The sequence below is a fragment of the Canis aureus genome, chromosome 11, assembly GCF_053574225.1.
Source record: "Canis aureus isolate CA01 chromosome 11, VMU_Caureus_v.1.0, whole genome shotgun sequence".
NCBI lineage: Eukaryota > Metazoa > Chordata > Mammalia > Carnivora > Canidae > Canis > Canis aureus.
In genome coordinates, this window is record NC_135621.1 from 21,216,550 (window position 1) to 21,233,273 (window position 16,724).

A 16,724-nucleotide genomic window follows, 5' to 3' on the forward strand; every position below is an offset into this window, starting at 1 on the left:
TAGGGGTGCAGCGGAGGAGACAGGGGGGCGGGAGGGGGTCACACCCATCTCCTCATCCCTGAGAAATATTGATCCGTGTTCAGGGAGGCCTCTAAGGAAGCTCACTTGGTCAGGACAAGCAGCCCTGTGAGAACACACATACATGTCATTTACTGTAATTTGTCGTTTTTCAAATAGGCTCCCGTCTGGGATGGAAATAGCAGCGTCCAAACGATTTCCCCCATGGTGGAGGCAGGGGAGTGGGGATCATCATCAAAGAACCGGGATTCTGGCCCAGAAATTGCCACTTCCTGCCATCGTGTGCCCAAGCACTTCATCGCAGAGTCTCGCTTTGCAGAACGGCTCCAAGTGAAGGCCACCTGCTTGCCGCGTCCTCGCCCGATGGAGAGAGATCGCCTCTCCCGGAGTCTCCTGGTAGGAGCCCCGATCCTGGGCATGGGGCCCCCTCTCATGACCTGATCACCTCCCACGCCGTCACATCAGGGGCACAGCACCCCGTGGATGAGCATCCCTGTTCTGGGAGTCTTGTGGGTCTGGGTTGTGTGGTCTCTGTCCCAAACGCCTCCCCTCCCTGGTTCCGTTCCTCGCATGGCCTTCCTGGTGACTCCTCCAGGGCTTCACCCCCTTTGCTGGTGCCCGTAAAGATCTGACCCCTGTTTCCACAACCAAACCCTCACGTTGCGGTCGTTGTGCACCCATTGCTTATCTCCAGGGCTTTACGAGCCGTAGGTGAGAAAGGACGGTGGCCTGTGTTTGCGTCCCCAACCAGACAGCTGACTGGCTCCCTTAGGGTCCAGGTGAAAACAATCCCAGGTGTAGGATGGGGCAGGGCCCATGTGAACCAGGCAGGTCTGCGTCTTGGGAAGATGGTCCTCTAGTCATCAGAGGGCATGCACGTGGGAGGAGGGGCCACACACCAGGGGTGACTTGTGGGCCTCGCTAGCACATACGCATTGTCCCATCCACTCCAGGTGACAGCTGCATCATCCAAAGGACACTGACGCTTGGTCCAGGAAAGCTCCTGGGTGTAGACTCTGCAGCTGGTTAGGAGGTGGTAGAGGGGAGCCATACGCTCAGGATGTGTCCACAGCACTGCGAGCTTGGCTGGTGTCCCACTCCATCCTCATCACAGCTCCCGGACGAGACCCTAACATTCCACTTCACACGTGCAGATGCTGGGGCTCCAGGGTGTGGTGGTGGCTGCCGTGGGCGGAGCCAGTTCCGTCTGGGTCCCCAGCCTCAGACCCCGCTGCCTTGGCTGCTGATGCCATGTGGCGGGGCTGAAGTGTGCGGCTGGCGTGTCACAGAGCTTCTGTGATGGGAAGCAGTCCCCACACCACCCCCGGCCCTCAGCAGTCCCTTCATCTCTGTCCCTGCCCCACGCAGCATGGGGTATGCCCACCCTCGCACGGCTCCATCCTCCACCCTGGACGCCTCCGTCGGTGAGGTTGGCTTTGCCGAGATAGATCTCCTTTCATGTAAAATTTAGGAAGTCTTAGCAGGGAGGGAGGGTTGACCTTTCAAACACGCATGAGCGGGCTGAGTGATGTTAAATCAGGATGAGCGCTATCTGGAGCGGAGACTCCCGTTCCCGTCACCAGATGCCCCAGGGCTGAGCTGGTGTCCACACTGCCTGAAACACCAGCAGGGGGCTCAGGGGCCCTTCCTCCCTTTAAGGCCATCCAGGGTGGCTCTGTCTTAGGCTGCTTTCTGTCCCCTGGGTGACATCTGTGGGGGGGGGGGGTGGCCCCCGAGTGACGTGTCCCTTTAGAGAGAACCCCTAAGTCAATCTAAAATAAGTAGCTCTGGTTTTTCCAGACCAAGGAAGAGACACAAAGGGCATTGCTCTGCCTTAAAGTCTTCCGAATGGCGCCAGGCAGGAGCGTGCACTCTGTATAACACGGGCCTCACTCACGCCGTTGACCGTGACACCTGCTGAGCAGCCTCCATGTCCTGCCCGGGGCTCAGGTGGACGCAGGGAGGGAGCTGCCGTGAGTTCCAGGAACACCAGAGAGCCTCTTCTCCACCTGCTCCCTACGCGTCTGAAATGAGATGCCGGCCGTGGTAGGTCCTCGAAAAACCCCGTCTGTCCTTGTGGGTGGCCTCCGTCCTGTGCGGCTCAGGGCCTGTCATGCGTGGGGCAGGCACGGACATCCATGACACAGCCCGATGTCACCCGCGAAGGCCAGGATGGGGGATGGCCTCAGTGCAGGGTCCTCCTCGGTCCTCGACTGCTTCACCGGGAAGGCCGGCTGAGGGGGCCGAGGGTGATGGAGGAGCTCACCCTTTCCAGGCTTTTCTGTCTTAATCAGCGTGTGGGGCTGGGACGGAGCAGGGAGGCACCAGAGCATCCTCATCCTCCCGCCCCGTCTGTGCGTCCAAGGTGCTCCACCCCTGGCCTCCGATGTGCCTGGAGACCCAGGGGCTGTGGCTGGGGGCCCCACGCCTCCTCCCCACCCTCAGCACCAAATCCCCATCCCAGACCCCGGTGCTGGAGCGGGACAAGCTGACAGATTTGCCTCCAGTCCACGGGTGATCGACATAGACGTTCCCTGCAGTATCCTGACCCAACTGGGCAGCAGATTTTGCTGATTTTTGCTAAAAATCTGTCCCCCTGCACCCCCACCCTCAGCACCGCAGCTGTGCTCCCCGCAGGCACCGCCTGTCCCCTCCCGGGCCATACAGCCCCCCGACCTCTCCCTCTAGGACGGGGTCTGGCATCCACGGGCCGGGAGGACGCCCGCGTCTCTTCCCGCAGCTGAGATGGAAGTCAGGGTTGGTTTGGGACTCGCAGGACAGCCAGGGGTCCCCTGGGAGCACAGATAAGGAAGTGCACGGGTGCTCGGGGTCAGCAAGGCAGCGTCCCCACCCTAGCTTAAGGCCAGGTCCCCAGGGGACTCCAGGCTGTCCTGCGCTCAGAGCAGGAAGCCTTGGATCATGTCAGGACGAGTCCCGCTGCCTCCGAACCTCTCCGTCCAGCTGCGGGGTCACCTTCTCCCGGGACCTGGCCCAGGGGGTGCACGGTCCCCAGAGGAAAACCACCCGCGGGGTCAGCCAGGACCCCGTGTCCTCCTCATGTGGCTCCCCGCGGGGGCGCTGGGACCTGGGGGCTGACGACCGGGGCTGCGGGGAGGGACCGGCCCCCCAGGGGCCTTCAGAGGCTGCCAAGGGATCGGTGTGCACAGCCTGCAGCTCCCGGCGGGCTCCAGAGGGAACGACGGCACGGCCCCACCGCCAACAGGAGTGTGCGTGCGTGCACACACCCAACCCACTGGCACACATTCACACATACACCTACCTGTGCACACGCACCCACACATTCATACACACTCACACCTACCCCTGCATGCACACTCACATTCATAAACACTCACATCTACCCATGCACACACCCTCACACACTGGCACACATTCACACACGCACCTACCCATGCATGCACACTCACACATTCATACACACACCTACCCACGCATGCATACTCACATTCATACACACTCACGCCTACCCATGCACACACACATTCATGCACACTTATACTTACCCGTGCATGCAGGCACACTCACACAGGCACTCTCACATACACAAACCCATGCACTTACACATTTATATACACAGTCACATGCGCACATATTCGTACATACAAACCCACTCACATACACATACACACTCACACCCATGCATTTGCATACTGACATACATGCACACTCACAAGTCACAGTCACACACATGCACACACACACTCTCATACACACACACTCATACTCACATGAACATACAGACACATTCACTCTCACACCTACTCTCACACATGCTCACTCACACCCACTCACTTGCACGTGCACATACCCTTGCACTTACACACTCACATACACTCCCAGATGCACGTATTCACACACATACACACCCGTGCAGTCATCCTCACACAGCCACTCACACTCCTCCTATCACACACTCACACACACCCACACTCACTCTCCCCCCAGAGCCTCTCCTCTGGGTCACTGCCAAACTAGAATGCGCTTCCTGGATCGCTCCGTGGAGACATGACACCCTGACCCTGGCAGGGCCATGGTGACCGCACGTGAGGCCGGGTGTCCCCCCCTCCCCAGCTTTGCCCTGCTGCTCGTTGACCTTGGACACGTCCACTAAGCTCTGTGGCCCTGAGGTTCCCCAAGGAGGCTGGTTGGGTGAGGACTTCTCAGTCTCTGTCTAGCTGGCTTCTTGTGACCCTCCACCTGCACGGAGAGCACCCCAGGGTGGGGGTTGTCTCCTCAGACCCCTGGGCTGCCTCTACCATGTGGCCTGAGGGGAAGGCTCCAGGAGATTCCCTCCTCAGTGCCTGGGTCTACACAGGGAAGGAGGAGCCCACCGACCAGCACTCTGGTCAGGCTGCCACCCCCGCCTCGACTGTGCCTCACTCAGGGTTTCCCATCTCCTCCCGCCTCTCACTTCTCCCCTTGCCACCCATCCTCCAGGCCACCACTGCCCAGTAAGTCTTCTATGGTTGCCTCTGTCCTGGAAGGGCCCTGGCTCGACCCTCACTGCGTCCTTTGTGACCCCTTTGCTGGGGGCAGGTGCCCACTCAGCCTACTTCCTTCCCTTGACTCACAGAAGGAAACTCCGTCTTGTGCATCCCTGGCCAGTCCAGGGCTCATCAGTGGACAAGCCCACAGGAGACCCAGGTGCTGCGGTCCAGGACGGGGCCGGCCCCAGGGATGGGGACAGGAGCCCATCAGGCTGCAGGCCCCTGAGCCGGCGCTCAAGGTGGAGGAGCGACAGCTCAGTACGGACTCCTCATCGCCGTTCAGAGGACAGCTATACCATTGTTCCGGGCCTAGGGTTTATTATATTTTTGTTTTTTTTTTAATTTAAGTTTGAAGGAGAGTTTGATATGTGTATATTTTGTGCTTACTTATTATTTAGTTTTTCTTTTTTCCTCTTGGGATCATACAGTGAAAGCATTTAAATTCATCTTTCAGGAGATAAAAGAAGCCAAACATCTTTCATCCACTTTATGCATTTTTACTAATTTTTTTTTTATAACATTTTGTACTGGCATCCTGAAGGGTGCAATTTCATGAGTCAGGAGAATAAATAACAGATAAAAATAAATGTAGTTCTCAGCAAAGGTGTGAGCTTTCCTTAGGGGTAAAAAAAAAAAAAAATGCACTGAAGAGACAGCGCGGCCTCAGGACAGCACCCAGCACCGAGCAGGGTGGCCCTGGGATGGCGCATGGAGTCTGCGGCCTTCCAGAAGAAGCGCTGCATCCCTAGAGGAATGGGTTCCCCATTTTACCATCTGAGATGTGGTTTTGGAAGCTCCTCCAGACACTGGGGAGCCACAGGGCTCTAGGCCGACGAAGGTGACGAAGGTGACGATGGCGGCTGGGCCAAGGGAAGCATTTCTTGTGTTTCCCACGTGTGGATAATGTCATGAGCCTCTACGTACATCGTCCACTCCTATCTTCCTCATCACGGGCCAACACGTGACACGGGACACAGGCGTCCCTCCCTTAGAGCATCACTGGAGGAGGACATGCACGTGCACACACTTGCGGGGGCCAGCGTGCCAGCAGCAGCAGCAGCCCCCGTGAGGCTCGCTCCTCTAGTGGCCCCAGAGAGGCTCCGGGCCTGAGCTCGGACAGCCCAGAACACCAGGAGGTGCTCCTAAGTGAGAAGGAGGCAGGCCCCGGGGGACGCTGCACCGTGGGCCCTGCTCGGTGCGGCCCCGGAACAGCAGGAAAGCATGTCCAAGTCGGGGCACTCAGAGTCTGCGCTACGACAGCCTCACGCGGCCTCCCAGGCCCTTCCGGAGGGCTGCGCCCCGTAGATGCGCCTGCCGCTGAGGGAGCAGGTGCGGTTCTCACTAGTGACTCGGCACCACATGGTCCGCGTCCTCCCTGCCCACGTCCACTGACTCCACCTGCAGGCTGGGGCCTCGAGGGTGGGGGGAGGGGTCGGACTCTCTCAGTTTTCCTGGGTTTGGGGTCATGGATCCTGAACTGGATCATGGGGTCCAGACCCGGCTCTCCCAGAATCTCACCGGAGGTGCCTCCAAGCGCAGCCTCAAAGCTGGGCCTCTGGCCTCAGGAGCAGACTCCCTGTGGCTCCCAGGACCCCTGGGTGGAATGGTGGAGGCCCGGGGGGTCCAGCAGGCTGGTGGGGTGCAGGAGATCAGCCCAGGACCCGGGGCTGCTGAGAGGACACAGGAGGGGGGCAGGAGGGATCCCCAGGCTGATTGGGGGCAACCGCGTGGGCACCAGGTGAGGCTGAGCTCTGTGGAGGTTCATGGTCCCCACGGGCTCCTCCTCGTCAGGGACAACCCACGCCTGACAGCGCCGTGGTGCCTTTTTGAGTGCAGGCTGAAAATAGAAGTCACCGAATAAGGTAAAAGCAGACTTTGCATTCCTGCAATCCCGGAGATGGCTTGCGGGAGTGAAGCCCGCGCTCCCCGGTAGTGACACCACGAGGAAACAACCTGCTCCACAAGGAGCATGAGGCCTGCGGCCAGGCCCACACCTGCGTCCAAGGCTGGCCAGGGTCCTGGGGGAGGTGCCAGGCAGGAGCTGCAGCACCGTGTGTGTGTGTGTGTGTGTGTGTGTGTGTGTGTGTGTGTGTAGGGCGCTTTATGAGGTTATGGGATCCCCGGCATCACAAGAAGCATCATGGGGACCAGGACTGCAGACACAGGCAGGTGTAGGCAGGTGGGGGGGCAGCAGTACTGAGGGGTCCCTGTACTGGTAAGGGGGGTGATCTGAGGACCCCCAAGGTGCAGCAGAGGTCTGCGATGGCCCCTTGAACCTGGGGGCAGCAGGGTAAGGACCCGGGGGCTCGCGTAACTGATGGAGGTGCGGTGGGAGGAGGGGATCCTCAGAAGAGCAGAGGACCAGCCTCGCTTGCAGGGACACATCAAAGGTTGGCAGGCCCAGAAAGTGAAGCCCCACCTGCGGAGCTCCCCCAGGACAGCGGCCGTCTAGACACGAGGTGTTAGGGGCATGAGGCTGGGCCTGACTCTGCTGAGCCAGGAGGACCGGGGTCTGGGCGAGCTCCCTACTCCCACCCAGGGGGAGCATCCGGGGAAGAGGGTGGTGCTGCTGGGGGGACGTTCCCGAACTGACCCACTGGGGGCCCATCGTGACGGGGCTGTAGCCCCAACATTGCACAAAGGTACACACCCAACCCTTGTGCACATCCACCCTTCCAGAACCAGTGTCCACAGCCTGAGAGGTGAGCGGCCACAGTCATGGGAGAGGACACACGTCACACAGTCGTTCCTTCCCACTCAGCTCTTGATCTGGAGACGGGGTGGACTGGAGGCTCCTCTTACCCTGGGAGTCCTCGGCCATCTGCTGAGCCCCCTGGAGCCCCTGCTCCACGCCTGCGAGAATGGGGTGCTCCCTCCCTCTGGTGCCACCACCAAAGGGTCTCAGGCCCGGGGTGCTCAGTGCGCGGCACACAGGGCCGCGGGAGGACCTTCCCTACCCCTGTATGTAGATGGCATGAGGCTCCCCCAGAAGCCCTGACCGTCCCCGCCTGGACCCCTGTCCCTATCCTGACTTCCAGGCTGCATCAGTTTTGGGGGTTATGCGTTCCTGCCGATGCCACGTGTTCATCCAGCTGTGAGGATAAAACAACCTCCCTTACCAGGGTTTTTACCTGTTTGCTTTTGAATTTGCTCTTTGATTGGAATGAGGCAATGAACCTCCGTTAGCAGGTGCCTGGACTCTTGGCATGAGCTGTGTCCCTCCACCCAGAGCAGGATTTCCAGGTACTCGTGGAAGGCAGGAGGCTCCCGGAGGCGGAGTGCACTCCCTGTGGACGTGCGCTCCCACCCTGCTGTGCGCAGGTCTGAGAACCCACAGGACACACACGGGAAAGTGCATCTCCCTCGGTGGGTGGCAGGTGAGGAAGCGGTGGCCACCGCCTTTGCCAGCGAGGGTGAGGCCCAGAGCTGGGAACTCGGCAGTACTTGCGGTCCGAGGCGCCTGTTTGGAGGGCCCTGTGCCCACGCCCCGCTGCAGCTCCTGCAGGTGCCTGGCAGGGGTGGGCTTTCTGTGGAGACCCCGATGCCACAGCGGCGCGGGCCTGTGGGTGGTTTCCAGGGGAACGTGCCCCCCAGCCTGGCGGGCCTCCCGGCAGCGCCCCACCAGCACCAGCCACTGCTCCAAAGAGCTGGGGTCATCCCCGCAGGGGCCTGCAGGCTGGAGAGGTGGAGGCAGGGGCTTTGCTGAGGGGGCTGAGGCTCAGCCTGGCACAGCGGCCGCCCTGGGGAAGCCGGGAGCACCCTGGCACCGGCTCCAGCACAAACATCCTCGTCCCAGGTGCTGCCCGTGGATGTGGGACCCTGTCCTGAGTGGACATGCTTCGGCTTGGACGTGGCAGGGTGTCGGGGCTGTCGGAAAAACCCAGTGCCAGGAGTGCGGACTGTGGCCTTTACAGATGGGCGCTGCCATCGGGGAGGAGGGCCGGGCCCTCAGATGCTCGCGCAGGGTAGTCAGCCTGGCCTGGGTGCGGCCCCGGTGCCCGGCTCTCCTCCTGCCGCCTGGTCTCTCGGGGGGTGGGGGGGGTGAGGGGTGGGTGCTGTGCTGCAGGGACAGGGCCGTCAGCTTCAGCTCAGGCGGGTGGACGGAGCCTCCATGGGGACGAACACCCAGGCAGGTGACCTGCCCCTACCTTCCCTTCCCAAGGTCCTTCGGTGGCCGAGCAGCAGACCCGGGCCGGGCGCCCCTTCAGTGCCGCCCTCCCCTCCCACGCAGCCCACCTCTGGCCTCCTGAGGAGCCGCGTCTCCTGGGGCACGAGGCTGACACGGCACGGGGTTCCCCAGGGACTGTGCACTCTTGCTCTCCTCCCCGCCCCAGTACAGACCTCCCAGCCTGGAATCTGGGTGCAGCGTGCATGGTGTGCCCATGTATGCCTGACACACTCGGGTGTCACACTCCCCATGCAGCACCGACCCTGGCCTGCCGTCTCCTGCGCTCCGGCCACCCTGCACCCCATCTACCCTGGCCCCGGCTCACCATGGAAAGTCCTGGAGTGCCAAGCCGGTTGCTGGGGGCCTGGGGGCCGGGACTACAGGCCTCCCTGCCCCGTCCACTCTGCTCCGCCAGCCCTGGCCCTTGACTTCCTGCCAGCCCGGGTCCGGGGGGAGCCGGTTCTGGCCCAGGTCCCACGTCCCCACCCTTGGCTCTCCCCCATTTCCGTCTCTGCCCCTGCCCTCAGGCGAGGGACCCACTCTGCTCCGCGTGGTTCAGCCTTTGCTCTTTTCCCCATGGCTGGCCCTCACCCGTGCTGCAGGGCCGCGTGTCCTCAGCAGGCCAGCCCTGGAGGGTCCCCCAGCCCGGGGCTCGTCCCTGTGAGCTCCCAGGAGGCTGGTCATCTGTGGGGAGCTCCCCGCCGAGGGGCCAGCAGGACCATTTCCTGCATCCGCCCCCATGGCCAGGATGCCTCCTGCTGCAGGACACTTAGATTTTCACGATGTAGCTCAGTCGGTTCACCTCTTCAGGGTGATTTCACGTGAACGCGTGGGGTGGGGGGTGGGGGGTCGGTCCGGGAGGCCCGGGCAGGCTGAGGAGGCTGCGGACTGTGAGCTGTCCTCGCCCGGTGAGCAGCAGGGAGCGGGCGGGACACAGCTAGCAGTGGGGAGGGGAGGTGGGTCCCCCAGAGGCTGTGGGGCAGCAGAGCTCTGGTGGCTCTCCCTCCCGGAGGACAGCAGGACCTGCCTCTCGGGACAGACACACGGGGGAGGGGTCCCCAGGGCAGGGGCTCACCCCTCAACCCCGTCCGGCCTCCACCTCCTCTCCAAGGAGACATCCTGGTGCCCCGCCCGCTGCCTTCCACGCATGCGTGGCGCCCACGACGCGCCATCCCCACCTGCTCCCTTCCACGCGTGCTCGGGGCCCACGACGCGCCATCACACGTATCCTCTTCATTTGAACCGACACCGGCGTGCTCTGCCCATCGTTCCCCGCCCCACTCAGGGTTTATTGGAGAGATTTTCCTTTTCAATAAATACGATGCTTTATTTATTTATTTATTTATTTATTTATTTATTTATTTATTTTTACGATGCTCTTTTTAAATCTTTTTTTTTTTCTTTTTAATTAATGATGTGGCGTTGCAGCGTAGGATGGCGGACAGCCCCGGCTAGCGGGCCTCCCCAGGGACCCAGGCTTCTCCCTGCGCTCCCCGTGGTCGTGGGCTCCCTCGCGGAGGTGGGGCCGTTGCAGGATCGATGCCCACGCAGAACTGCTGAGTCGCAGGTCAGACCTCAGCACTCGCAAGTGTTGGGGGGCCTGGCTGTGACCCCCCTCCGTGACGCGGGACCCCCTCCTGTGAGGTGCCCGCGGGCTCACACGCCAGCGGTGCCTGTGGGTCTGGGTTTTCATTTGTTTCTATTTTTCTAGTTCAAAACAGTAAGGCCCTAATTGATTAGTGGATAATCGGGAGGCTTTCCATTTGCTTAACTGACATCCTTTTTTGGCCAAATCTGTATTCGTGTCTTTTAATTACCCTTCTATTGAATGGTTAGTAGTTTTCTTGGTGATTTGATGACTATCATTACATTTTATGAAAATCGCCCCTTCGTAATAAGAGTCCTACCTACGCCTATGTTTCTGCAGAGACCTAACACAGGGATCCATAGTTTACACCCTCCGTCTACTGGCTTTCTTCAAATTGTGCTTTTTTCCATGCTATTTAAAATATCAAAAAATTTACTAGAATTCATTTTTTCTCTTTTAGTTTTTGGTTTTAGAAAAGACTTCCTTACTCTAAAATTATTTCAAAAAACTTCCCGTTCGCCTTAAAATACTTGTGGTAGATCAGATTACATAGAAGTGTTGATGTGGAGGCCCCTGGGCCAGACACTGCCTGAGGGAACCATGGGTGACTCAGGGCCTGAGGGAGGAGCAGGGAGGAGAGGGGAGGAGTCGGGAGGGGAAGAGAGGGGAGGAGCGGGGAGCAGGGAGCAGAGAGACAGGAGGGGCGGGGCGATTCCCGCAGCCCCGTCCCCCCGCGGCCAGGCTGGGGTCCCCAGGGAGGCCGGGGCGAGCCCTGTGACCCGGGCAGGAGCCCCCTTGCCTGCGGCGCCTCCTCGGAGTGTGGCTGTGACCTCGCCCCACCACCCGCCACCCGCCGAGCCCCCACGCGCTGAGCCTTGAGCGAGGGGCAAACCGAGGTCCTCATCACGTTTCAATGAAGCCGCAGCGTCGTGTGGGCGCTGACCGCCTCCCCCGTGTTTTTTCTCCCCAATTTTGAAATGATGCTTCCCTCGCACGTTAAGTGCCCGCGTGTGCTCGGGCGGCTCCCCACGGTGCCTCATCTTCAGGTGCCGCAGCCCCTAAGTAACGCAGATTCCGGCTCTGCCCTCTTTCTTGCTGGTTTATGAGGATAGTTCCACTGGAGATCACGCGCACACCTGTGCACACGCATGCACACCTGCATGCACGCGCACGCGGGAGGTACAAATACGCAAATGTACCAGAAGCCGTGTGTGCACCAGCGAGGTCCCCTCAGCTCACAGGTGTGCTGGGTCGCGACGTGCGAAGCCTGGATGTGTCTACGCTGCCTCTCTAAGGCCATATATGACTTTCCATTTGTTCCAAGATTTGGGGTGGATTCCTTAGAACTGCTTAATGCTCCCTCTTCTTTACATAATATTGTACATTTCTATTTTGGTTTATTCGCACACACTTTTATGATTTTATGTTCCCAATATAAATAGAATATTTTCTTTAATTGTATCTGTCTATACTTTTGAGATACGAATTTTTGACATGTCAAAATGATCCGTCTTAGCACACCCACGTAGACATAGGAAAGACTTTGGAAAGTCATGAGTGAAATTACAGGAACGAGAGAGCAGACATAAAATTATGGAAAGACAGAAATAGAAGGCGGGCTGGTGGGGACGTCAGTGGGGGAGACTCCGTCTGCAGGGACGGAGAGACCAGAATTCCTGGCGGCAGAGGCACATCGAAGAGCAAGGACATCATCACAGGAGCCGCAGGGAGTGGGGTGGGTGTGAGCGGTGGCTCCGGGGATGTCCGTGTCACCCCCCACCCCTGCGGACTAGCCTGTCCCCAGTGTGCGGGCCATCCTCCCACCGGCTCTGAGAAGCAGGCGCACCCCATCAGCGGTGAGCCACTTGCTTCCCCCGGACTTCGTCTTGAAAAAGACAGAACAGGGGACCCCTGGGTGGCTCAGCAGTTTGGCACCTGCCTTGGGCCTGGGGCTTGACCCCAGGGTCCCAGGATCGAGTCCCACATCAGGCTCCCTGCATGGAGCCTGCTTCTCCCTCTGCCTGGGCTCTGCCTCTCTGTCTCTGTGTCTCATTAATAAATAAATAAAATCTTTAAAAAAAAATAAAAAAGAAAAAGAACAACTGGGAAGCCAGCTCCCGACGGCCTCGGCTCAAGCTGGAAGGCGGAGGTGACACAGAGGGTGCAGGAGAGGGAGAAAACGGGGAATTCAGAGCAGGACTGTCGGAGGGAAAGCTGCGGCCGCCGCACAGGGTTTTGGAGACAGCACGGGGAGGCCCGCGCCAGGCCGCGCGTGGACCGCAGGTGCCCGCATCTCCGAAGCGTGCACAGAGAAATGTGCAGAACAAGGCAGGGACCGTGGCCTCGCAAGGAAAGCTTCCAGAAGAGTAACGCTGAGGCCTCACTACTCAAGGTTCGGGCACAGGCTCTAGAAGAGGGAAAAGCGAAGGCAGACTGGACGGAACAGCAGGGCTTTGTGTGCCCAGCACAGTCTCACCTGAGGACGTGGGAGACCTGCTTGGTGCAGGGAGACGTCCAGATGTGTGTCCTACAAAAATAACTCGAAAAGCAACATCCGAGGGCAGACGAAACCGTGTTTGAAGGGTTTTGTGAACCGCAAGGCACCACTGGCGGGGTCAGGAGGCACATCTGTGATTGCGCAACGGGCTCTGTCCGTCCCCGGCGTCCCCGCCTCTGATCTCGGTCCTGTGACCCACCGCTCCTGAGGGTGGTGAGGACAGAAAGGCCATCGTGGCCGCAGTCGCAGTTTCAGGAAGAGTGGCGTCCTCGCGTGGTCAGGATAGAGGGCCTGACAGCCTGTGTGCCCGGGAGGGATGAAGCTTTCACAGCAGTGAAGCACCTTTCTGGGTCGCGGACATGACGGCATCCTCCCTACACTGATGTCCTGAAAATCCTGTTTGTCTCCTTTTGTTTCCGTTTCCTCAAGGTGCAGAACGATTTTTAAAAATTTTAATTTATTTAAAAAATCATATTTATTTATTCATGAGAGACCTAGAGAAAGAGGCAGAGATGCAGGCAGAGAGAGAAGCAGGCTCCCTGCGGGGACCCCGATGTGGGACTTGATCCTGGGACCCCGGGGTCACAACCTGAGCTGAAGGCAGATGCTCAACCACTGAGCAACCCTGGGGTCCCCTACAGAATGACTTTAAACTTAATTGTCCCTTTCGTAGAGAATGTGGGTCTGTTGTCATAGCATGGGGCTGTGGGGTGCGTGACTCAGACGGCGAGCCTGCCCTGCCCCTCCACCTCTACTCCCCCCCACCCACCCCAAGTTTACCCCAGGGCAGCTCGTGTCCCCCCTCCGGGCTCTCACTTTGTTTCTCTCTGTCTGAATTTCTGAGTCATATTGCCATGCGGCTCTAGCTCGGTGTTTTGGTCCATGGGTGACAACAGAGCATCCCCGCGCGCCCTCACCCCAGCACGTGCACACGTCCGTCTTCCTCCATCCCGTGATCCTGGCCACACGGCGGCGTGGGGCCAGTTGGCGCTCTGCATACTTCACTACCATCACGAAGCTACTGCAGGGCGCCGTGCTCGCCTCGCCTGTTGGCGGTGGCTTGTCTGCCTCGGAGTGGATGTCTCCTTTTGTTGCTTCACATATGACCTCGAACCCCCAGCAGACCCCTCAGATAACGGGGAAGACAAGCGCCACGATGTCACAGCAGATGCACCAGCGCATCGCTAGGATTCATTCTGGGCCCCTCCCCATGCACCCCTCCCGGGAGGCCCAGTGTCACCTGAGGCTTCTCTGACTTGCTCTTATGCTCGTCTCTATTCTCCTGTGGATTACCCCCTTGTTCTCTTGGAGCTCCTCCTGGGAAAAATAAGGAGTTGCTCTGTCATCCAGCAAATATTTATTGAAACTGTAGTAGGAAATGAGCAGTGTTCTGGGGGCCAAGCATATGTATTTATTTATTTAGTTTTATTTTTTTGTAAGATTTTATTTATTCCTGAGAGACACAGAAAGAGAGGCAGAGACACAGGCAGAGGGAGAAACAGGCTCTCTGAGGGGAGCCTGATGTGGGACTCGATCCTGGGACCCTGGGGTCACGCCCTGGGCTGAAGGTAGACGCTCCACTGCTGAGCCCGCCAGGCGTCCCAAGCATATGTATTTAAAAACAAATGTCATAAAGGTTCATAATGAAGCCAGCACCTGCACTCGCCACCCTTCTCAGGACACGGAGCGTGAGAGAGAACATTCCCCATGTGCTTCTTCCCCGTCCCAGCTCTAGCCCCGCCAAGGTGTCAACTAGTCTGAATTTGTTTTTACCATCCTCTCGATTACCTTCATCACTTTGCCGAATCAGTACACGTTCCTAAGTGATGGGTTGTGTGCAGGTGACACAGCAGCGGTGTCCTTCCGAGATCTTCTGTGATTTGCTCTGTCCCCCGAGAGGGACATGACTGCCATTGCCCGGGGTTCTTGCTCCACATGGCACAGAATCTTTCAGTAAACGGTGGATTCCTTCATCCCCTCATTGACACTTGGGCAGCTTCCAAATTTTACACGATTACAGTTTTTTGGTTGTTTTTGTTTGTTTGTTGTTTGTTTGTTTGTTTGTTTTGTCCAGGGGCATATCATTAGAGTGTTTTCACAGGGTTGTAGGTTATGAATGTGTTTGATCATTGGTTTTACAAAATGAAGCGTAATCATTTGTTCACTACTGACGTGTTTGACACGAGCAGAGCTGAGGTGAATCTACGGTTTCCTATATTTGTCTACAAATGTCAACTTCTTAAAAAAAAACGTAATTACCTTTGCTTCAAATGTATATTCAACCTAAATTCTCCTTTTCCTGGTTATTAATCGGGTGTCGTGTCGACTCACAGGCTGCTGTTGCGTGAAATGCTTATTGATACGTTCTGCTTCTTGGGGTTGTTTTCAAACTGTTGAGATTCAAAAAGACTTCTTTGGTTTCATATTTTGAATGTCGACAGCCACAGGAATTGCAAATATGTTTTGTGGGTTGAGTTGGCCCCCTCCTTTGCGGACTGTGATGAAAAGTTATTTTCTTTTTCCCGTTTGTACTGTCATTATTTTTAGTTTCTGGTTGAGGCGTCGCTGACATATAAGGCTGTGTAAGCCCCAGGTGCCTGTTTGCAGTTACTCACTTAAGAACACTCTTCCAAGTATTCTCTGATAGCTTTTCCTAAGCGTTTGAAGGGTGTCCTTCACGTCCACATGTCTAGAGCACCTGTGCACGCGGATCGACGCAGAGACCCGGTTATCTTACGGTTTCCAATGGTCACTGGTTGAGCTGGTGCAGCTCACTAAGCAGCGATTCTCTGTGCTCATCTGCAAAGTCTGCTCTTGCATGTCAGGTGGCCGCAGGCCCCGTGCGCTGACAACGGGCACCCGTATCGTGTACCTGGCTGGACATTAAATTCTAGTCTCTTGTTCTTTCTTTGGGAGGAATTTGTTTTCATCGTGGTGTGTGCTACTGTTGAAAAGTCTTATGCCAGGAGATTTCTTTCCCCTTTTAGAAGACTTACTCGTTTAGTGTGTGTTTTCAAAATTGTTTATTTTAAAATTCAGTGAATCTTATTACAGTGTGTTTCAGAACTAACTCTTCATCAGTTTTTCCATTTTTCCCCTGAAATATGAGGTGCCCTTTTAAAATGTAGATTAAAGACTCCTTTAATGTCTAAAATAATGTTTTGAATCACCTCCCTAAATGTTCTCAAAGACATTATTTCGATTCTTTTTTTGGAGTCACCACTTATCTGTATGTTGGGACGAGTCTTTTCTGCCTCCCACACCTGTGAGTTTTCTCTCTGTTTCTGAACTCTTTGGTTTTCATTTTTTTTGTCCTCCTCCTTCCCTAAACTATTTTTAGCCATTCTCATTCATTTATTTATTTAACGAATGCTTATTGAATTTTACTCTGTGTCAAGGGGCGTTCTATCAGCAAAGGTAGGGCAGCAAGCAGCCCTGCCAATATTCCTGCTTTTATGGTGATTAATCTTAACAAGGGAGGCAGACAATAAGCAACAAATGCATTATGCAAATTCAGGTCGATTAATTCCATTCAGACAAATGAAAGAGGGAGGACATGGAGGGTGATGGGGAATCTCTTTGGAAGGATGGTCGGGTCAAGCTTCTCTGAGATGCTAACAGGTAGCAAAACCCCAGGAACTGAGAACTGAGAAGATGTTGGGTATTGGACAAGGAACATGCACCGGGGGCTTGGGCAGGAACGGGCTGGGGCTACATGTGGAACCAAGCCAGGCTGCTGGTGTGGCTGGGGGTCATGATGTGAGGGCACGGATGCTAAGGCCGCTGTGAGGACACAATACCAGCACCGAGTATTTATTTTACATGAGTCCAAAATGCAGATATCCTATTTGAAGTATTCAAAAATCATTAAAAAAATGGAAACTAAATAATATACTTAAACACCAGAAATGATAAAACATTAAAAAACATCAGGTGAATACAAAA

The 16,724-nt window shown here is 57.0% G+C and overlaps 1 long non-coding RNA gene across 1 annotated transcript; it reads left to right on the forward strand.

The window, feature by feature from the left end:
* Nucleotides 1–1,326: 1,326 nt before the first annotated feature.
* Nucleotides 1,327–5,002, forward strand: LOC144323514 (uncharacterized). The gene is made up of 3 exons (XR_013388924.1): nucleotides 1,327–1,442; nucleotides 1,819–2,064; nucleotides 4,613–5,002. It is a non-coding gene; the product is annotated as an uncharacterized LOC144323514 (long non-coding RNA).
* The last annotated feature ends 11,722 nt before the right edge of the window (nucleotides 5,003–16,724 follow it).